We start from the raw sequence: 23,586 nt of genomic DNA on the forward strand, positions 1-23,586 counted from the left end.
TGTTGGTCAGACCACTAATGACCAATTTGAAGATGACTGTTAGAGATAACTGTACTGTTTCTACTTGTAGTCCCACCCCATTCTATCTATAAAAGCTCTCACCCCCTGCTTGTTGAGTATGGGGGGAGTTAGTCTTTGGACAGTTGTCTCCACCTTCTCCCCATCCCAGTTGCTAGACCTGAATAGAGAAACTTTCCTTTCCACCAGCCTGGCCTGTTTATTGGCTTTTGAGCAGCGAGCAACCAGACGCCATACTCACTCTTTTGTAACAGATTTTGGCACCCCGGATGGGGCTGGCTGCTGCCGGCTCCTATGCTTTCAGGGCACCTGGCTCTCCTGGGTTTTCCAGGGGAGATCTATGGCCATGATAGTGTATGAGACTGCTGCCTGCGGTTAGCTAGCCCCTAGTAGGGATTTGTGGGATGTTCCTAGCAGCTATCAAAACCATTTGTTTTGAGAATCCTCTCTGTTTCTCCCCTGCTTGGCACTGGCAGCCAATTTATGCTTTTTATTGGCGGAATGGAAACTTGAATTTGGGAGGAGCTGACTAGCCCCAAGAGTGGGTAAGTCCACTGTGCACTGGTGTGAGCACAGGTAACCTTCCCATGTGTGAGTGTTAGTGCTATTTGGGCTTTCTTGCCGGTTGGTCCTGATGTGTATCTGATGTTGAGGATCATTTGTGAGCACTGATTGCTATTTAGGCATTTTTACCAATTGGTTCTGACTCCTGACTAACAGAGCAGGATGAGCGCAGCCCTTATCAGGTTGCCATTGCTATGCCTCATTACTCTGCACCCTGTTACTAGGCAACAGGTCTTGTATAGCCATTGCTCGGCGTTTCAGCGGGCCCCGCCCACAAGCAACCAACTGTCAACGAGTGACCGTTAGTTGTCCTGCTCAGCTATTGGTCAGCACCACAGCGGGCCCTGCCCACTGGTAACTGCCAGTGAGGGACCACTGGGGAAGCGATTCAGTCGAGGGTCAGTGGGGTCCTGGTCACCAAGTGGAGAGTGAGGTAAGAGGCAGACTCAGGCCTTCTCCAGGAGGCCCTCCAGATTCCCCAGCCTTGGGTCCATAGGTGAGCTGGAGGGCCCAGAAACAGAGTAAGGGCTACACCCTGCAGGGCTCCAGAGCCCTCACTAAGGCCTCCACTGGCTTTGGCCCAGCCCTTGAGGCAGCGGTGAACCTCTTTCTCACCCCATCTCTGTGACCTAATAGCAGTGGCCATCAATATGAGTCAGTTTGTGGGACCTGGTGTCCCCATTTGGGCAGCTGAGGAGACTGAGGGCCAGTTGGGTTGGGTGCCTGGCTCCCTCAGGGGTGACAGCTGAGCAGGCTGTGGAAACCTGGCCCTGAAGGAGCTGCCAACTGAGATCTGCTTCCTCTTAACCAGGACTGGGACCTTGGAGGGTGAAAGATGTGCCTTGGGGCCTTGTCCTTTCTTGTCAGGACAGAGAATAACATTCATCTGGTAGAGATTCACAGGAACATCATTACCTGACCATGACCGGACCTCAGAACAAAGGTTCTGACCCCAAGAAGTCTGCAACAACTAACCACACCCATCCCTCACTTTTTGCTTTTAAAGGGGCTTGCTGAAAGGCTTCAGTAACTTTGGGGTTCTTAAGGCATGAGCGACCCATCTCCTTGTATGAATCTGTAATAAACCTTTCTTTGTTCCAAGCTCATTATAATGTTTAGTATTGATGAGCCTCACTGTGCGCTGGGCACATGGGCTTGTGAATTCAGTCACATAGCTACCCATGAGGACTGTTCCTTTGGGACTCTGTACTGGTCTCCCTCAGAGAGGGTTTGTGACTGATCTGTCATTCAGTGTGTGAGACTGTATTTCATTTGCTTGATTGGTATTCTTGGTATTCTTGCCTTATGTAAAATGACAATTCATTAAGGTTCAATGAATTAGGAAAAACTTTAGCTACAGAATTATAACTAAGAAAAAGAAAGACGATTTTTTTGGATGAGATATGGCAATAGGAGAGTGACGGACAGGGACTCCCGGCGTGCTGCAGTCCATGGGGTCAAAAAGAACAGGACACAACTGAGTGGCAGCATTGTTTTTTAAACTTCAGAGAAAAGTGGTTAAGATGAAACTCTTGAAATTCACAAAAACTGGTTCTTTTTTGGTATATGCAGTTAGGGAAAGCTAGCTTGATAAAACAGTTTTCCCAGCTTCTGAGGAAACAAAAATATGCCTAGGAGAAAGCTTGAAGTTAACTCTTGTCGAGTCCTTGAAATACAAACATAGCCCACTTTGCCTGGGACTTTGGCCTTTGGTTAATCGGGTAAAACTTCAAGTTAAAAAAAAGAAAAAGGAAGGAAGCTTTTTAAGAATAAGTATGGGAGGCGGGGCTAAGATGACAGAGGAATAGGATGGGGAGACCACTCTCTCCCCCGCAAATTTATCGAAAGAACATCTCAACGCAGAGTGAACTTCACAAAACAACTTCTGAACGCTGGCAAAGGACATCGGGCATCCAGAAAGACAGCCTATTATCTTCAAAAGGAGGTAGGACAAAATATAAAAGATAATAAGAGAGACAAAAGAGTTAAGGACAGAGACCTGTCCCGGGGAGGGAGTCGTAAAAGAGGAGAAGTTTCCAAACACCAGGAAACCCTCTCACCCGCGGGTTTGGGGGAAGATTTTGAATCTCGAAGAGCAACATAACCGGGAGGAAAAATAAATAAATAAAACCCACAGATTACTTGCCTAAAGGCAACTTCCAACAAAGCATCCCAGACGCTGGCATCCGCTGCCAGCAAGTGGGGGCTGAACGGAGAGGAGCGGGCCTGAATGCCCTGAGGGCAATCTGAGGGAGCTAACGTGAGATAGCAACCTAAACTGTGGGATAGCCAGAGAGAGAGAACTATCCCTTGAAAAGCTCAAATCTAAGACACTGCTGGCCCACTCACAAAACAAAGGACTGAGCAATACCAGAGGAAAGCTAGCCGGCTGCGGACCGCCCCATCCCCCACCGGACGCAGTGGAAAGGCGGGGCCAGCCAGAGCCGGAAAGGGGCAAACTCGGCCCCAGAGAGGGCACCCCCTACCAAACTGCAAACAGGCTTCCAGTTTCTAAGCAAAGACTGCCTGAGATCCCGGAGGGTTGAAATCCGCCGAGAGGGTCGCAGCCAGAGACCAGCTCCCCAGACCTGACAAAAGGTACACTGGAGCCGGGGGCGCCCAGAAACCGAGGCGGGGACCAGGGAGGTGATAAGTCGCACCGCCCCAACAGGGGAGAGTGCTCTCGCCAAATACCTGGCTGCCTGAGCTGCCCTGACCGGGATCGGCACAAACTGCGGGCCCAACCAAGTCTGTGCCTTTGTGGAGTACCCGGGAACCTGAACCTGAGCAGCTTAGACCTGGGAAGTGCACTCATCTCAGGGCCTTCTCCCCGGCAGAGTAACCTGAAGCCTGAGCAGGGTAGATGGGGAAAGCACACACGACACACGCTGTGAGCGGGGGCAAACCCAGTGCGGCCGAGACACTGCAAGCTCTCCACACACACGCCAGTGATATTTGTTTGCAGTGTTCCTCCCTCCCCACAGAACGACTGAACAAGTGAACCTAAAGAGACCCCCTCCACTCCCTTGTGTCAGTGCTGAAATTAGACACTGAAGAGCCCTGCAAACAGAGCCAAATAAACAGAGGAACCACTTTGGAAGTGACAGATCAACAGATTAAAATCCCTGTAGTTAACACCGACTACATTGAAAGGGGCCTATAGATCTTGAAAAGTATAAGCAGGAACAAGCATCTCTCTGAAACTGAACTGACCCCACACTGCTCACAACAGCTCCAGAGAAAGCCCTGGATGTATTTTTACTATTATCATTTTTTTTTAATTAAAAATTTTTTTTCTTTTTTCTTTAAGTCCTCTATTACACCTTTAATTTTCATTTTTATAACCCACTATTACCTTGCAAAAAAAAAAAAGACCCTATTTTTAAAGCAAACTGCATACATATACTTTTTGTGATATTTTTTTAATATGGTTTTGTTTTTAAAGAGTCTAACCTCTACTCTAGATTTTTAATCTTTGTTTTACATATTTGATATCAATTTTGTACATTTAAGAACCCAATCTTTAGTACCCATTTTTACTCAGGAGTGTGATTACTGGCTTGATTACTCTCTCCCCTTACTGACTCTCTTTCTTCTTTCCCAGGGAACATCTATCTCCCCCCTTCCTCCTTCTCTTCTCAACACAATTCTGTGAATCTCTGTGGGTGTTCTGGGCACCAGAGAACACTTTGGGAACAGAATACTGCCCAGATCTCTCTCTCCCCTCTTGATCCCCCCTTCCTACTCATGCTCACCTCTATCTCCTTCGTCCCTCCTCTCTATGTCTCTCCGTGAACCTCTCTGAGGGTTCCAGACTGTGGAGAGCACATAAGGAAGTGCTTCCTGGCTAGACTGCTCACTTCACGTTTGAGTCCCCCTCTTCTCCTCCTGGTCACCTCTATCTCCTTCTTCCCTCTTCACCTCTCCATGTAACTCAGTGAAAATCTCTGGGTATCCCTCACTGTGGAGAATCTCTTCACCATTAACCTAGAAGTTTTATTATCAGTGCTGTATGGATGGAGAAGTCTTGAGGCTACCGCAAGAATAAGACTGAAAACCAGAGGCAGGAGGCTTAAGCACAAAACCTGAGAACACCAGAGAACTCCTGACTCTAGGAAACATTAATTAATAAGAGATCATCCAAAAGCCTCCATACATACACTGAAACCAAGCTCCACCCAAGAGCCAATAAGTTCCAGAGCAAGACATACCACGCAAATTCTCCAGCAATGCAGGAACATAGCCCTGAGCATCAATATACAGGCTGCCCAGAGTCACATCAAACCCATAAACATCTCAAAACTCAATACTCGACACTCCATTGCACTCCAGAGAGAAGAAACCCAGCTCCATCCACCAGAACACCGACACAAGCTTCCCCAACCAAGAAACCGTGACAAGCCACCCGTCCAACCCCACCCACAGTGAGGAACCTCCACAATAAAGAGGAACTTCAAACTACCAGAATACAGAAAGGCCACCCCAAACACAGCAATATAAACAAGATGAAAAGGCAGAGAAATACTCAGCAAGTAAAGGAAAATGAGAAATGCCCACCAAACCAAACAAAAGAGGAGGAGATAGGGAATCTATCTGAAAAAGAATTTAGAATAATAATAATAATAATGATCAAAAATCTTGAAAATAAAATGGAGTTACAGATAAATAGCCTGGAGACAAGGATTGAGAAGATGCAAGTAATGTTTAACAAGGACCTAGAAGAAATAAAAAAGAGTCAATATATAATGAATAATGAAATAAAGGAGATAAAAAACACTCTGGAGGGAACCAACAGTAGAATAACGGAGGCAGAAGATAGGATAAGTGAGGTAGAAGATAGAATGGTGGAAATAAATGAAGCAGAGAGGAAAAAAGAAAAAAGAATCAAAAGAAATGAGGAAAACCTCAGGGACCTCTGGGACAATATGAAACGCCCCAACATTCGAATCATAGGAGTCCCAGAAGAAGAAGATAAAAGGAAAGGCCATGAAAAAATACTCAAGGAGATAATAGTTAAAAATTCCCCTAAAATGGGGAAGGAAATAGTCACAGAAGTCCAAGAAACCCAGAGAGTCCCAAACAGGACAAACCCAAGGCGAAACACCCCAAAACACATATTAATCAAATTAACAAAGATCAAACACAAAGAACAAATATTAAAAGCAGCAAGGGAAAAACAACAAATAACACACACGGGGATCCCCGTAAGGATAACAGCTGATCTTTCAATAGAAACTCTTCAGGCTAGAAGGGAATGGCAGGACATACTTAAAGTAATGAAAGAGAATAATCTACAACCCAGATTACTGTATCCAGCAAGGATCTCATTCAGATATGAAGGAGAATTCAAAAGCTTTACAGACAAGCAAAAGCTGAGAAAATTCAGCAGCACCAAACCAGCTCTCCAACAAATGCTAAAGGATCTTCTCTAGACAGGAAACACAGAAAGGGTGTTTAAACACGAACTCAAAACAACAAAGTAAATGGCAACGGGACCATACTTATCAATAATTACCTTAAATGTAAATGAGTTGAATGCCCCAACCAAAAGACAAAGACGGCTGAATGGATACAAAAACAAGACCTCTATATATGCTGTCTACAAGAGACCCACCTCAAAACAAGGGACACATACAGACTGAAAGTGAAGGGCTGGAAAAAGATATTTCATGCAAACGGAGACCAAAAGAGAGCAGGAGTCGCAATACTCATTTGAGATAAAATAGATTTTAAAGTAAAGGCTGTGAAAAGAGACAAAGAAGGACACTACATAATGATCAAAGGAGTAATCCAAGAAGAAGATATAACAATTACAAATATATATGCACCCAACATAGGAGCACCACAATATGTAAGGCAAATACTAACAAGTATGAAAGGGGAAATTAACAATAACACAATAATAGTGGGAGACTTTAATACCCCACTCACACACATGGATAGATAAACTAAACAGAAAATTAACAAGGAAACACAAACTTTAAATGATACAATAGACAAGTTAGATTTAATTGATATTTACAGGTCATTTCACCCCAAAACAATCAATTTCACCCTTTTCTCAAGTGCACACAGAACCTTCTCCAGGATAGATCACATCCTGGGCCATAAATCTAGCCTTGGTAAATTAAAAAAAAATAGAAATCATCCCAATCATTTTCTCTGACCACAATGCAGTATGATTAGACCTCAATTACAGGAAAAAACTATTAAAAATTCCAACATATGGAGGCTAAACAACACGCTTCTGAATAACCAACAAATCACATAAGAAATCAAAAAAGAAATCAAAATATGCATAGCAATGAATGAAAATGAAAACACAACAACCCAAAACCTATGGGACACTGTAAAAGCAATGCTAAGGGGAAGGTTCATAGCAATACAGGTGTACCTCAAGAAACAAGAAAAAATCAAATAAATAACCTAACTCTACACCTAAAGCAACTAGAGAAGGAAGAAATGAAGAACCCCAGGGTTAGTAGAAGGAAAGAAATCTTAAAAATTAGGGCAGAAATAAATGCAAAAGAAACAAAAGACACCATAGCAAAAATCAACAAAACTAAAAGTTGGTTTTTCAAGAAGATAAACAAAATTGACAAACCATTAGCCAGACTCATCAAGAAACAAAGGGAGAAGAATCAAATCAACAAAATTAGAAATGAAAATGGAGAGATCACAACAGACTACACAGGAATACAAAGGATCATAAGAGACTACTACCAACAACTATATGCCAATAAAATGGACAACTTGGAAGAAATAGACAAATTCTTAGAAAAGTATAACTTTCCAAAACTGAACCAGGAAGAAATAGAAGATCTTAACAGACCCATCACAAGCACGGAAATAGAAACTGTAATCAGAAATCTTCCAGCAAACAAAACCCCAGGACCAGATGGCTTCACAGCTGAATTCTACCAAAAATTCAGAGAAGAGCTAACACCTATCCTACTCAAACTCTTCCAGAAAATTGCAGAAGAAGGTAAACTACCAGACTCATTCTATGAGGCCACCATCACCCTAATTCCAAAACCAGACAAAGATGCCACAAAAAGAGAAAACTACAGGCCAATATCACTGATGATCATAGATGCAAAAATCCTTAATAAAATTCTAGCAAACAGAATCCAATGACATATTAAAAAGATCATACATCATGACCAAGTGGGCTTTATCCCAGGAATGCAAGGTTTCTTTAAGATCCACAAATCAATCAATGTAATACACCACATTAACAAATTGAAAGATAAAAACCATATGATTATCTCAATAGATGCAGAAAAAGCCTTTGACAAAATTCAACATCCATTTATGATAAAAACCCTCCAGAAAGCAGGAATAGAAGGAACATACCGCAACATAATAAAAGCTATATATGACAAACACACAGCAAACATTATCCTCAATGGTGAGAAATTGAAAGCATTTCCCCTAAAGTCAGGAACAAGGCAAGGGTGCCCACTTTCACCACTACTATTCAACATAGTTTTGGAAGTTTTGGCCACAGCAATCAGAGAGGAAAAAGAAATAAAAGGAATCCAGATAGGAAAAGAAGAAGTAAAACTCTCACTGTTTGCAGATGACATGATCCTCTACATAGAAAACCCTGAAGATTCTACCAGAAAATTACTAGAGCTAATCAATGAATATAGTAAAGTTGCAGGATATAAAATTAACACACAGAAATCCCTTGCATTCCTATACTCCAATAATGAGAAAACAGAAAGAGAAATTAAGGAAACAATACCATTCACCATTGCAACAAAAAGAAAAAAATACTTAGGACTATATCTACCTAAAGAAACAAAAGACTTATATATAGAAAAGTATAAAACACTGATGAAAGAAATCAAAGAGGACACAAACAGATGGAGAAATATACTGTGTTCATGGATTGGAAGAATTAATATAGTGAAAATGAATATACTACCCAAAGCAATCTATAGATTCAATGCAATCCCTATCAAGCTACCAATGGTATTTTTCACAGAACTAGAACAAATCATTTCACAATTTGTATGGAAATATAAAAAACCTTGAATAGCCAAAGCAGTCTTGAGAAAGAAGAATGGAACTGGAGGAATCAACCTGCCTGACTTCAGGCTCTACTACAAAGCCACAGTCATCAAGACAGTATGGTACTGGCACAAAGATAGAAAGATAGATCAATGGAACAAAATAGAAAGCCCAGAGATTAATCCACGCACCTATGGACTTATCTTTGACAAAGGAGGAAAGAATATACAATGAAGAAAAGACAATCTCTTTAACAAGTGGTGCTGGGAAAACTGGTCAACCACTTGTAAAACAATGAAACTAGAACACTTTCTAACACCATACACAAAAATAAACTCAAAATGGATTAAAGATCTAACTGTAAGACCTGAAACTATAAAACTCCTAGAGGAAAACATAGGCAAAACACTCTCCGACATAAACCACAGCAGGATCTTCCATGACCCACCTCCCAGAATATTGGAAATAAAAGCAAAAATAAACAAATGGGACCCAATTAAAATTAAAAGCTTTTGCACAACAAAGGAAACTATAAGCAAGGTGAAAAGACAGCCTTCAGAATGGGAGAAAATAATAGCAAACGAAGAACAGGCAAACAATCTCAAAAATATACAAGCAACTCCTGCAGCTGAATTCCAGAAAAATAAACGACCCAATCAAAAAATGGGCCAAAGAACTAAACAGACATTTCTCCAACGAAGACATACAGATGGCTAACAAACACATGAAAAGATGCTCAACATCACTCATTATTAGAGAAATGCAAATCAAAACCACAATGAGGTACCATTTCACGCCCGTCAGAATGGCTGTTATCCAAAAGTCTACAAGTAATAAATGCTGGAGAGGGTGTGGAGAAAAGGGAATCTTCTTACACTGGTGGTGGAATTGCAAACTAGTACAGCCACTATGGAGAACAGTGTGGAGATTCCTTAAAAAACTGGGAAAAGAACTGCCACATGACCCAGCAATCCCACTGCTAGGCATACACACCGAGGAAACCAGAATTGAAAGAGACACGTGTACCCCAATGTTCATCGCAGCACTGTTTATAATAGCCAGGACATGGAAGCAACCTAGATGTCCATCAGCAGACGAATGGATAAGGAAGCTGTGGTACATATACACAATGGAATATTACTCAGCCATTAAAAAGAATACATTTGAATCAGTTCTATTGAGATGGATGAAACTGGAGCCCATTATACAGAGTGAAGTATGCCAGAAAGAAAAACACCAATATAGTATACTAATGCATATATATGGAATTTGAAAGATGGTAACGATAACCCTATATGTAAGACAGAATAAGAGACACAGATGCATAGAACAGTCTTATGGACTCTGAGGGAGAAGGTGAGGGTGGGACTTTCTGTGAGAATAGCATTGAAACATGTATATTATCATATGTGAAACAGAACACCATTCCATGTTCGATGCATGAGACAAATGCTCAGGGCTGGGGCAATGGGATGACCCAGAGGGATGGGATGGGGAGGGAGATGGGATGGGGGTCCAGGAAGGGGAACACATGTAAACCCATGGCTGATTCATGTCAATGTATGGCAAAAACTACTACAATATTGTAAAGTAATTAGCCCCCAACTAAAATAAATGAATTTATTAAAAAAAAAAAAGAATAAGTATGTAAATTTGGTTATTCTATTATCCATAAACTGATAAGTTTAATTGGAATGCCTAATTCATGAAATGTAAAAAAGATGAAACAATGAGATCTCTGTCTGAATGTTTGTGTTTCTCAACATGTATGTTTGTCTTTGTATAATACTGTTGAGGTTAATTTGTAAAGAAGCTCTGTTTAATTGGCCTTAAAAATATGAGCACTTACAAGTCAAAAAATATAAACTTACTTACTTTTGTGTTGTACGACAAGAGGGAAACTAAAGATGTTTTGGTTTATTAAACCTGTATGTTGTATTACTAAGGAAAAATTATGCTATGGAAAACATGTCTGTTTTTAGCAGTTATAGAATATGTTCTTGAGTTTGCCAATAAAAAAATGCTGGAGTAATATTTGAATCACTTGGTTTCATTAAGGCTTCCAGGGGCAAAAGTTGTGATATGTAAAAATGATAAGGGAAACATTTCCAGGTGTAAAACAAGTAAGATATGTGTTGTTGGCAAAGAAAAGATATTTTTATTAAAGAAAAATGATAATTTTTTCCTACAGTTTTTGGTTTCTGGATGAAGAAATACAGGACAAATTTGTTTGGATCTAGAAAATGATAAAAGGCTTGTGAAAAAGAAACTTTGAGAAAAGATTTTTGTATGTTGTCAGGATTAAAATTAGACTGAATTTAATTAGGTATATGAATTTTGTTATTAGCGGTAAACTGATGCAAGACTGAGTTTGTTCTTTTTCTCTGTTAAGAAAGCAGAGTTCTCCTGGAATATTGATCTGATTTTGGTGACAGAGACTTCTAATGGAAAGTAATTGTTTGGTTTCTAGTCATATTTTTGACCTTAATGTTCAGGATGGAAAAATTGTCCAATGAAGTTGTCACCAAGTATAACTACTCCTGATGTGTAGCACTGCTGGCTTTATGTTTACTGCTTAAAGCACATGTATATTGTTTGTATGACAATTGGGTATAGATGATAAAATATATGGCCTATAAAACATTTCCCTATTAACATTCTTCTGAGCCTGTTCATGATATCTGATTAATTTCCTCCCACTGGACAACTAGGCAAATCTATAAATAAAAAAGAGGCCTAGCACCAAGGGACATGGATGGAACCAGAGCAGCCAAAGTGCCACTCTGGCAATGTTGGAAAAATATATTGATTATCAATGCCTCCTATGGAAGGAATTACAACTAAAAGGGGAAAATGATGGAAGAGATTTTCATATATTGAGGTATAGGGAAGTCATTCTGGCTTATACATCATTTAATATGAAATTTAGGTTAACCAAAACAGCCTGTCTGTGTCTTATTAAACATACACTCTACATCTGCTTTATTCTTTAAGACAGAATAATACAAAGAGGCATTTTGATTATTGTCTTCATTGTAATAGGTCTAGTAATCTTCAAATATTTGGATACTATGAAAGTTTATTCCCTTTCTTGCTCTGTACTAGTCCCTCCTCAAGATTGGGGAGTATCAAAGAAAAGGGGGGATTCAAATGGAGCAGGACTCTATGGTCCTTGCCCCCACCCTACCCCGCCCCGGCCACCCACCATGTCCTTTGCCTGCCTTTTGTCTGTGGGAAACTTTAATCAAAGAGTAAGTTTAACCAGAGAAGTGAGAAATGCTGAAACAAAGAACAGTCGGAGACTAAATAGTAACAATGTAGTCATTAAGCATAGTCAAGGATCTTTATTTCTCAAGGGTTATAGATAATATTCTGAGCCAGGTCCTATGAGCTGTCTTACAGAGATTAGTACATCAGGTGGAGAAGTTAACTGCATGATGACCGGACTGTATTCAACATATAAGCTTCCACAGTTTCGAGAACTGGCCGCAAAGAAATAGGAAGAGATGGATCCTGGAACTGAAGATTAACTGTACCTAAAACAACTAAGATGCTGCTTCTCAGACCACTGATGGCCAATTTGAAGATGACTGTCAGAGATGACTGTGCTCTGTCCATAAAGGCTGTCATCCCCTGCTTGCCGGGGGTAGGGGTTGGGGGGTGTGCATGTCAGCCTTTGGAGAAATGTCTGCCACACCCCCCCTCAACTGCCAGATCTGAAATAGAGTAAATTTTCCTTTTCACCAAACTGGCCTGTTTATTGGCTTTTGAGTGATGAGCAGCCGGACCCCACATACTCTTTTGGTAACAATTTTTTTCTTAGATGAAAGAAGGCAACAGGTAGATTCCCTCCCCAGCACAAGAATAATTGCAATTCTGGTGTCTTACCTTCTATTTCAATGAAGATTACTGAGAGTAATGTAACCAGTTTTATATTTACCCAAAAAGGTTTATTTCAAGTGGTAAACTCCACTAAAAAATTAACTGTTTATTTAATAAACCTCTCATCATGTAGTGTTAAGAAAATACTACTAGTTCTTCAGTCAAGGATGGCAAAATTTTCTGAAAGGCAAATAGTAAATATTTAAGATTTTGCCACACGACCTGTGTTGCATATACTTATTTTTGTTATTGTAGCAGAAAAACAGCCACAGATAAAAGATAAATCTAGGAGCATGGCTGTGGGCCAAAAAGATACTTATTTATAGATCTGACTGTCATATAATTCTTATGCCTCATTAAATAATTTTTTTATTTTTATTTTTTTTAATAAATTTATTTATTTTAGTTGGGGGCTAATTACTTTACAATATTGTAATAGTTTTTGCCATACATTGACATGAATCAGCCATGGGTTTACATGTGTTCCCCTTCCTGGACCCCCCACTCACCAAACAATTTTTTTTAAAAATTAAAATTATGAAAACCCTTTCTAGCTTGCAGGCCCTTAGCACAGGCTGTGGTCAGAATTTGACCCTTGGAATGCAGGAAACCATGACATGTTCTAGAGAGCAATAATGGAACTGACCCTTCTTAGAAACCAACATTCAAAAACAAACTGTACTAGACACATGACAGAAGTCTGAAAAGTCAAAACAAAAGCAAAACAGAACACAAACTATGGAATGCTGCCCAAGGTGTGAAGGAATCAGGTCCCGCCCAGGATGCACAGCCTCCATGCATGCACACTGCCTTCATGTTGGTGTCCCCAGCAACCAGCAGTGAATGAGGCTGTTCTATCCATGTGCCCCCTGTCCTGTCACATGCAGGGCACCCATCAGTTGTGAGCAGCATTACTAGTTGGACACAGTTCATCCTCCACCAAGTCACCACTACCTACTGTGTCTCCCGGAGGGAGGGAAGCCACATTTCCATCCTCACCCCTGTGCAGAGTTACTATTCCAGCTCCTCCCCATCACGTGGTAGCTTCTTCAGGGTGCAGAGACCCATCCCAGAGCTAATCAGGAGTTAAGTCCTCAGAGGAATCCACATCATCCTTGCCACCCTCCAGGAAGTGACCCTCCACCCACAGGAAGTGCAACTTCAGATCCTGGGATGTCAGCTGGGTAAGGGGGCGGGGCAAGCATGGAAAAGGCAAAGCGCATAGATCTGCATGGATGAAAACCATAGTCTTTGCTAATTGGTGTGATATTATATTAAAATTTTTTTCTGTCTAAATATGAATAGGAAACTATGTCCCAGTCTTAATTTGTATAGATTTCTTTTTTTATTTTCTATTTACTGTATTTTTTATTTCAACTTTCCAGTTTATCTTGCCAATTTTTCTGCAGGAATGTTCACTCTATTACAGATTTGTAGATGCTATTTATTAGGAATTTCAGATTTCTGCCACATATATTATAAATAGCATTCTGAGTTGACAGTTATCTTTAAAAAAAATAATACCAAATAATATTCAAACTACTGCACAATTGCACTCATCTCACACACTAGCAAAGTAATGCTCGAATTTCTCCAAGCCAAGCTTCAACAGTATGTGAACTGAGAACTACCAGATGTTCAAGCTGGCTTTAGAAAAGGCAGAGGAATCAGAGATCAAATTGCCAACATGTGCTGGATCATCGAAAAAGCAAGAGAGTTCCAGCAAAACATCTTCTGCTGTATTGATTATCCTAAAGCGTTTGACTGTGTGGATCACGACAAACTGTGGAACATTCTTAAAGCAATGGGAATAGCAGACCCCCTGATCTACCTCCTGAGAAATTGTTGCAGCTTGGTGGAGCAGAGACCAGAACCTGCCCCATGACTCAAGGGTGCGCACACTGCGCCCTCGTGACTCTCCTAGTAGGCGTGCAGACAGACGTTCTTGGGGCGGGGTGTGCTCCCTGCTCCGCTTCACTGCCTTCCCCTGCGTCCATCTCCAGGGAAACAAAACAAGAAATTCCTGGCTAACAGCAGAGCCTGCGCTAGTCAAACTCACCAGTATAGCTATTCCCTAATGGTCTCATGCAGAGAAGGCAATGGCACCCCACTCCAGTACTCTTGCCTGGGAAACCCCATGGACGGAGGAGCCTGGTAGGCTGTAGCCCATGGGGTCGCGAAGAGTCGGACACGACTGAGCGACTTCACTTTCACTTTTCACTTTCATGCACTGGAGGAGGAAACGGCAACCCACTCCAGTATTCTTGCCTGGAGAATCTCAGGGACGGTGGAGCCTGGTGGGCTGCCGTCTATGGGGTCGCACAGAGTCGGACACGACTGACGCGACTTAGCAGCAGTAGCAGCAGCAATGGTCTCATGTGATTTCTACCAATAAAAGTGCGGCTCAAAGGAGCCATTTTGTCTTCCTGCCATGGAGAGTAGAAGGGCCCCCTGACTCCCCGCTTGCCAAGTTATATGTGTTTGTCTTTTCATTATGCGCTCCTGCCATTTCAGGTCTTTCTCACCTGCTGTGCTGGACGCGGCAAGAAATCTGAATGAAGCTCAAGAAGCAACAGCTAGAACCAGACATGGAACAACAGACTGGTTCCAAATAGGGAAAGGAGTATGTCAAGGCTGTATATTCTCACCCTACTTATTTAACTTATATGCAGAGTATATCATGAGAAAGGCAGAGCTGAGGAAGCACAGCTGGAATCAAGATTGCCAGGAGAAATATCAGTAACCTCAGATATGCAGATGACACCACCTTTATGGCAGAAAGCAAAGAACTAAAGAGCCTCTTGATGAAAGCGAAAGAGGACAGTGAAAAAGTTGGCTTGAAACTCAGCATTCAAAAAGCTAAGATTATGGCATCTAGTCCCATCACTTCATGACAAATAGATGGGGAAACAATGCAAACAGTGACAGATTCTAGTTTCTTGGGCTCAGAATTCACTGAAGATGGTGACTGTGCAGACATGAAATTAAAAGACACTTGCTCCTTGGAAGAAAAGCTATGACAAAGCTATACAGCATATTAAAAAGCACAGACATCACTTTGACAACAAAGGTCCCTCTAGTCAAAGCTATGGTTTCTTCCAGTAGTCACATATGGATGTGAGAGTTGGACTATAAAGAAGGCTAAGCGCCAAAGAATTGATACTTTTGAACTGTGGAGAAGACTCTTGAGAGTCCCTTGGACAGCAAGGAGATCCAACTAGTCCATCCTAAAGGAAATCAGTCCTGAATATTCATTGGAAGGACTGACGCTGAAGCTGAAGCTCCAATAATTTGGCCAAAGAACTGACTCATTAGAAAAGACCCTGATACTGGGAAAGATTGAAGGCAGAAGGAGAAGGGGATGACAAAGGATGAGATGGTTAGATGGCACCACTGACTCTGTGGATATGAGTTTGAGCAAGCCCCGGGAGTTGGTGTTGGACAGGGAGGCCTGGCGTGCTGCAGTCCATGGCTTGCAAAGAGTCAGAGACGACTGAGGGACTGGACTGAACTGAACTGAACTGATTGCTGATCCTGTTCACAGCGCCAACTGTCTTTCTGTATCACACTCTTTGCACTGTTCGCTGAGCCCATGGTAGACAAGGTGCAAGCTAAGACGCTCTAAGGAAACTCAAGGAGCCTTAGGAAATGCAGACGTGTTTCTTTTCTCCTGGCTGGCGCGGCAGCCACAGCAGCAGACACATTGCATTCTCTCCTCTCGTGGTTGACCCAGTGGATGCAGCTACAACGCAGCAGTAATGCGTCCGCTTTTCAGGTGGAGCACGTGTCTGCACACTGCACAAAGCAGCCCCGTGACGACGTACCTCCTGTTGCACACGCGCAGTGTTGTAAATGATCTCAGCCGTCACAGAGTCATTATTTACAACTGGTGGGTGTGAGAGCCTGACCACGCCGTTTTGGCTGGTTTGCTCTCTCCTCACAACTTTTAAGTGTTTAACTATGCTGTGTGATAAAACCCATTAACCTTTCCTATGGTGTTTGAGATTCCAAGTAATGATAATGTATCATTTCTCGAAGCTGCCATAACAATAGGACAGACTGGGATGGGAGGAAGGAGGGGAGTGAAACAACAGAAATTTATGTCCTCACATCTCTGGGAGCTGGAAGCCCAAGATCCAATGTCTCGTCATGTGGTTCCTTCTGAGGCCTCTCCCCTTGCCCTGCAGACAGCGGCGTCCTCAGTGTGTCTTCCCTCGGGGCACACAGCCCTTGCGCTCCTTGTTGGCCCAAATGTTCTCTTCTCACGGGGACACAGTCCGATTGGATTAGAGGCCACCTTAATAGCTTCATTTTAATTTGTTCCCCCTTTAAAGCCCATCTTCAAGTCCAGTCACATTCTGACAATGGAATTAGGGCTTCAACAGATGAATCTGGGGGACATGATCAGTTCATAACAGTTTTGAAATGTCTTCCCCATCTCAAGATCATATAAAACTTTATATTTTCTTTTTGAAGTTTATGGTATCAAATTTTATAGTTAAACACCACTTGGGATTTATGTTCTATATGGCATGACTTTTATTAAGAGATATATTATACACAGGTACACAGGTAAAATTGTATAGAATAAATATTCTCACTATGCACAATCAGAAATAAAACATTCTACTTCCTCTGTGTATTTCAACTCTCTGACATTTCCTTGCTTTGAGCAGAGATTCCCACATGCATATGCATTCCTAAGCAATATTTGGCTTTTCTTCTTTTTGTACTTTGTATAAGTAGAATCACATAGTGATTATCCTTTTGTCATGTGATTGTCATTTTGTTTCCAATTTTGGTTTCTGCGATTTCTCCATGTTACTTCATGCAGCTTATTTATCTTTACTATGTAACAGTCTGTACTTTAAATATATCAAAATCAATCCAATATATTGTTAATGAATAATTGCATGTTTCTGGCACTTTAACTCACAGAAATGATTCATATGTGCCCCCTCGATGCCTTGAAGAGGATGAATAAATTCTGGGGCTGCCCACACCCAGGTGCACAAGGTAACACCCCCGGCTGATAGCACCATTACCCCGTAGGGATGGGTCCTGCAATTTTTTCATCTCAAGCACCCATTTCTTTGCCTTTCTTAAATATATGCCCAGCTGTGAGGTGCGAAATGGTGTTTCACTGTGACTTTAGTTTGTATGTAAAATGGCTACTAATGAGATCGAACACCTTTTAAAGTCTTCATTGGACGTCCGACTTTCACTCTACATGAAATTCTCGCTTATGTCTTTTTGAATCCTCTTACAATTATCTGGAAAAGTTCTTACTGATGCCACATTTCCCTTCCATATTATCTTATGTAGGCTTCCAAATATATATTTATCTTTAACCTTCAATTGACCTGGAATTGATATTTATACTTTGTTTCTGAAGGGAAGCAGCTTCCATTCTAGCAAAGCCTGTGGAGAGAATTTACCACTCCACTCGCACCCCCCACACACATTCCCCTTCACCCACAGCCCCGTCTTGGCCTTAAAATTCCTCCTCCGGAGACTGACAGAGATTCAAGAAAAGACTGAACAGGACCAGGGGACAGAGAGAGATGGGGCTGAGGCTTTCCATGGTGGTGTGGAAGTTTCCTCTAGGGAGGGGAAACTTTGGCAGATGCCATGAAAACAGGGAATACATGAGCCGTTTATTGCTGGAGGAGAGGCACATTTCAGCAAGACACAGAAAAAAATGGATATGCTCTGGGCAGAAGGGTGCTCAGAGATTTCAAGAACAGGAAAGGGGCTGGTGCGGTCAGAGTGTGTGAGTGGATGAAGAGAAGGGAGCCGGGTCCTGCTTTGTTCTCACAAGCTTCTCCTCTCCAGGTTAGCCCCATCCACAGCCTGATTGAAAACTTCTAACAAAGCAGACAAAGTCTGAGGTCATTATCTGCTGCAGGTTGGAACTCAGGACCCAGGTTGCTTTAGTTTGCTTCAGTCAACAAAAGTGCCAACCTTCCCTGGAAGAGGGGCCAGCCATGGTGCCCTGTCAGCGTCTCCTCAAGGACTGTCTCCTGTCATCTCACCCTGACTCTGCCTGTCCCCTTGCCTCCCTGGGACATCCTACGTGTCAAAGACATGGCAGTTCCTCACCCTAAATCAGTGAGTCCAGTCTGACATTGAGAATACCTGGAGCCATGAGTTCTGTGGCCACTCAGTTATAGAAAAAGTGGTAACACACAACTGGGGTGGATACAAAGCACAGCAGTGTGTGTGCAAGGAGTCACGGAAGAAGAGAGAAGCGGAGAGGACAGGAGAGGGGCGCCCGAAGAGCGCAGGGCAGGCCAGGCCAGGGTCCTGGCGGAGGACACCATGGTCTCAGTCAGTCTGCCTCCTGGGGAATCACGGAGGCTCAGTTAGTTGTATAGTACGGCAGTACGCAGCTTACTGGTATTGACTTCTTAGGGGTTTCCCTTGAGGCTGGGTGCTAAAGAATTTGCCTGCCAATGCAGATGTGTGTTCAATCCCTGGGTCTGGAAGATCCCATGGAGGAAGAAATGGCGACCAGTCCAATATTCTTGCCTGGGAAATCCCATGGGCAGAGGAGCCTGGTGGGCTACAGTCCACAGGGTCACAAAAGAATCAGACATGACTTAGCGACTAAACAACAAGTCCTGGGCTGCAATCCTAACAAGCCTTGAACAAAGGCCTTTTATTTCAACAATGTCTGTGTTCTGGCAATTCATGGTTAATATGGACAGCTTTTCTGTCTGCTTCCTGTGTTCTGGTCATCATTCCCCAGGAGGCCAAGTTCATATCCTGTTTTTTCCCAGTTCTTGTCCTGAGCCTTCATTCATGTAAAAGTGCTGCAGCAGATTAATTACACTTAACTTGTAGTTTTTTACAGATTTCTTTCGCACACATACTTATATAGCAATGCTCTGTACCTTTAAAAATTACTTGAATATTTTCAAGGTGTTAAAAAAGGAAATTCAACTCAACATATTTTAAAGATCTTGTTGACTTTATTCAGTGATTCACGAGTCTGTCACCATCGTGTCTAGCAGACAGAGAGAAGCTCCAAGAACTAAAGAAGGCAAGAGATTTTATAGGCAAAAGGGATTTTATAGGAAGAAGCAAAGAAGCCACACTAGGCAGCAAGCTGGTTAGTAATGCAAGTTTACCTTCCTTCAGGGGAGGGAAGTGGCCTCTCAGATAACCTAACAAGTGCTGATCAAGAGATTGCTGATTGAGTGGTTGAAGATTTCATTTCTGAGAGAACTGAATCTCTAGGTAAATTCAATCTCAGATTGTTGACATGAGGCTTAACATAATCAACCCCATTTGGGGCCCATTTTCTCATTTTAACAGAAGAAAGGTAGCTAAATAGGAGATAGATTTTCAAACTACAGAAATAGCATTCAGAGATGAACCATTTAAACTTGGTGACTCAATGCCAGAACAAATAATTACACCAAATTTTTATAAAGTATTGTAATTTCCTCCCTTCTGGGAGGTTTCAAAGCCGTTTCTATTGATCTTTAAGTTGATCATCAGTGTGTTCTCTGTTTCACTGCATCAAAGGAGCCCCTGCTACCATTCATAACCTCACTGAGATCTGTGATTTCCACCCAATCGACAGAGTCAACACATGCTTAGATTCACCCAGCTCCTCACACAACAGCTAGATGATGGGAAGGATCAATCACATTCTCACAGCTGAGATCAAACGAAAAATGCATCTATTTACTAGTGGTGAATCCCCGAGGGTCTCACACGAAGCCATTCATGGCCATAACTGCTGGCTGGTTTTGATCCTGCACATCATGTCTTGGTGGTTCAAAGCTCTTTTTTCTTGGATGAGTGACCTTTTAAATATTCCATCAAATGTACTTTATAGAGTGTAGGATTTCTGCTTTGACTTTGTCATAATGATCAAGTAATACAATTAAACAAGCCTGCCTGTTCTGGTAAAGATTGTATTAATATAAAGTTTTTCTCATTAAATTTCAACATAACTAAAACAAAAATTATGCTAAGTTAAATCATAGGTCTGGCATCACTGTTCTGTTTATTTCTATACTTTAATTCTTATGACCAGAGCTTCCTTTTCAACACAGGCCACCATTGAAATGTTTGTTACCATGGTGATGATCTGCTATGGCTATTTATACCATAAAGGGCACAGTTGGAAACTGGTGTTTTAGGAAACAGAAAGAAGTCATCAGGCTCTAAAAAAGCCCCTTGTTACCCTTCAAAAATATATCCCATATGTTCTTGGAAACATGTAATTTCCCCTTGTGACTGAATTTATATACCAGTTCTATGGGTTGATGACTGATGTTGAAGCTGACACTCCAATACTTTGGCCACCTCATGCGAAGAGTTGACTCATTGGAAAAGACCCTAATGCTGGGTAGGATTGGAGGCAGGAGGAGAAGGGGATGACAGAGGATGAGATGGTTGGATGGCATCACCGACTCGATGGACATGGGTTTGGGTAGACTCCGGGAGTTGGCAATGGACAGAGAGGCCTGGCGTGCTGCAATTCATGGGGTCGCAAAGAGTCAGACACGACTGAGCGACTGAACTGAACTGAACTAAGGGTTTAGTTTAATGCCAAACTTCTACAAATAAATAAGCAAATTTTTGTGCAATGTCGTTATCTCTTTCTAGGTTGATAGACTGATCAATGCCATGGTTAATTCCCACAGTAAGTGGATGCCACCCTGTAAATCTTCTCGGCTCATTGCCTGCCACACCTGCTCCATTGCTGGTTGGGAGTAATTTTGTAAAACATGAAAGATAACACAAAATGGACTGATGACTCTGAGAAAAGAATTGTAATTGGAGGAAATTTCAGGACTGGCTCTGATATTGCATCCAAGAAAAAGTAAAACTCATACAGAGAGTAGAAAAGTGGTTACTAGGGCTATGGGGAGAGGTTGGTAAAAGGGAACAAATATTCAGCTATAAGATGAATAAAGTCTGAGGATCTAATGTAAAACATGGCAATATTTTTGACATGTTTTGTATAAATGAAATCTTATGAAGATAAAATCTAAATAGGAAAGATGGAAGGAAGAAAAAAAAGAAAGTGAAATATGTGAGGTGATATTAATTAACTGGATGAGGAATCCTTTCACATCGTAAACACATTAAATCACCACAGTTATATTTTAATTTCTTGCAATTTTATATGTCAATTATACCTCAAAAAAGTTGAAATTTTAAAAAGATATTACAAGATCTATGAAAAATTGTGAAGATTGTGTCTGGCTTGATAACATTTAGAACCTAGAACTCAGGCGATCCAAAAAGTCCCCCTGACTAATAGAATGTTTGTTTCATTGATTACTCAATTCTGAATTATCATATGTTCCAGAATTGTTGGTTGGATGCAAGATTTCAAAACAGCCACATACTGGAAAACTTAGTTTTAATGAGTTTAGTTCTATTCTCTCAAAGTAGAGAGCTCTATTTAAAGATGATACTTTATGTGGACTTCCTTGATTTTTCATACGTTGGATTAGAGACTGATGTAGTGAGATATCATGCAGTAATTCCCTGTTTTTCTCTTTATAATTTCTGCAACGTGATCCTTCTAGTTAGTAAGAAACATTTGTGTTGCCTTGAAGAGAATTAGATTATTATCATAATAATGGAAAGGGAAAGTAATAGGTTTATGCTTGGCCCTTTTATATTTAAAATATACATTTTTGGCTACAGTGTGAAGCATACAAGATCTAGATTCTGCAATCGAGGAATGAATCTGTGCCCTTTGCAATGGAAGCAAAGTGTCTTAATCACTGGAACCCTAAGGAAGTTCCTCAAAAGAGACTATCAGAAATGATAGTCTTCAAATGCAATCCCTTTAACTTCAAAGGAACAAAATTTACTGAATGAAGAAAAGCCTCTGGGTAACAAGAATGAGGAGTCTCTGACCTATGAGCAGCACATCAATAACTTGCCGGCAATAGGAGTAAAGAGGACATCCCATGACACAGAATGACCTGTCCCAGGAGAGAAGCCCAGGTTCATTCTGCCTGAGAGGAGAAGGTGGGCTGAGTGATGGTCTGGGAAGGGTTTAGAGACTCAGGGTGAGGGGACATAGCTATGCTTGCTGATGAGGGGTCAGATTCCTGATGAGACGACATAGCTCACCAGCATGGTGGGGGCGTCAAGAACCCCCTCGAATCTTGCAGACCCTCTGCGACCAATGAGAGAGAGCCGGGCACCACTGCTCAGGGGCACAGCTTCTGCTCTGCTCTTGGCAGGTCCCGGTCACCTGCCACCTTCCTGTCTCCAGCAGAGGTAAGGTCCAAATGCTGCCTGAGAATCTTTGAGCTCAGAATGGAAATTCTCCTTTTTCAGTGGCCTGGAGTGTCATAAGCAATCCAAAGGTGTGAGGAATTAAATGCAAGTAGTCAGAATAATGGTGAGAACAAAAGGAAATGGAAAGTCATTGTTAAAAATCTATTTTGGACCTAAAGTTTTGTAAAGAAAGAGACAGAGCCTAGCTTCAGAAGGGAAGGGAAGTCCAGCAAGGTCGAATGAGGCCCACTGGTGGCTGGGGACTCATCTGGAGGAACTTCTCTGAAGAAGGGCCTGGGATCCATCTGAAAGCTGGAGTGAGAACCCAGGCCTGGGAGTGAGTGTCCAGAGCTGGAATGAGAGCTCCTGGGAGACTGACTCGAGCGCGGCTGGTTTCCGGGGCACCCACCTCCCCTTCTCCTCAGCTGATGCCCACAAGCTGGATAACGGCCCTTGAGGGAGAAGCCTTGGCAGAAGGTCTCCCCATGGAGGGAGCCCATAGGTGTCTCAGTCTGTTAGTGGCAGTTGCTCATTTTCTTGGGCTGCCAGCTCATCTGAGCTGTTTCTGTTGGAGGGAAAATCTGCCTGAAGTTATGCTTGAGGCCTGAGCTCTCTTATTATCAAATTAGGCGAATATCTAATATATAATGTGAATACCTGGCATACTGCCATGGAATTTCTAAATATCCGTGTGCTGAAAGCTAACTCCATCCCCACGTGTGCAAGCTAATTCAGGTGAACTTGCTCGTGTCTGACCCGTGTGGTAGTAGTGGTAAGAGCAGGAATGAATCAGGAGCATAAATGACCAGGTGGAATTTCTCGATTCAAATCCATGAATCT

At 41.9% G+C, this 23,586-nt stretch overlaps 1 long non-coding RNA gene across 1 annotated transcript; it reads left to right on the forward strand.

Annotated features, from left to right (window-relative positions):
• Window positions 1-845: 845 nt before the first annotated feature.
• Window positions 846-21,529, forward strand: LOC145518777 (uncharacterized). The gene is made up of 2 exons (XR_014063286.1): window positions 846-1,015; window positions 14,998-21,529. It is a non-coding gene; the product is annotated as an uncharacterized LOC145518777 (long non-coding RNA).
• The last annotated feature ends 2,057 nt before the right edge of the window (window positions 21,530-23,586 follow it).

This window comes from Giraffa tippelskirchi, chromosome 8 (assembly GCF_054371585.1).
Source record: "Giraffa tippelskirchi isolate mGirTip1 chromosome 8, T2T-mGirTip1v1.2.pri, whole genome shotgun sequence".
Lineage (NCBI taxonomy): Eukaryota > Metazoa > Chordata > Mammalia > Artiodactyla > Giraffidae > Giraffa > Giraffa tippelskirchi.